Below are 217 nucleotides of genomic sequence, written 5' to 3' on the forward strand. Positions count from 1 at the left end.
TTACGCGTTAGTGCAAATTTACGCAAATTCCCACGTCCGGTTTGGCGAAGAAGTGAATTACAAGCGAAGTGAAGACGAGGCGAAACGTAATGAGGGATCCTGCATATATCACCCACTACAGGACGCGTAGGACTGTAGGCTGCCTGTAGGGTTTGAATTAAGCCAAGTGTGATAAGGATGACAGATGATGATACTTGCTGAAATTTTGTAACAGAGG

The sequence above is a fragment of the Penaeus monodon genome, chromosome 31, assembly GCF_015228065.2.
Source record: "Penaeus monodon isolate SGIC_2016 chromosome 31, NSTDA_Pmon_1, whole genome shotgun sequence".
NCBI lineage: Eukaryota > Metazoa > Arthropoda > Malacostraca > Decapoda > Penaeidae > Penaeus > Penaeus monodon.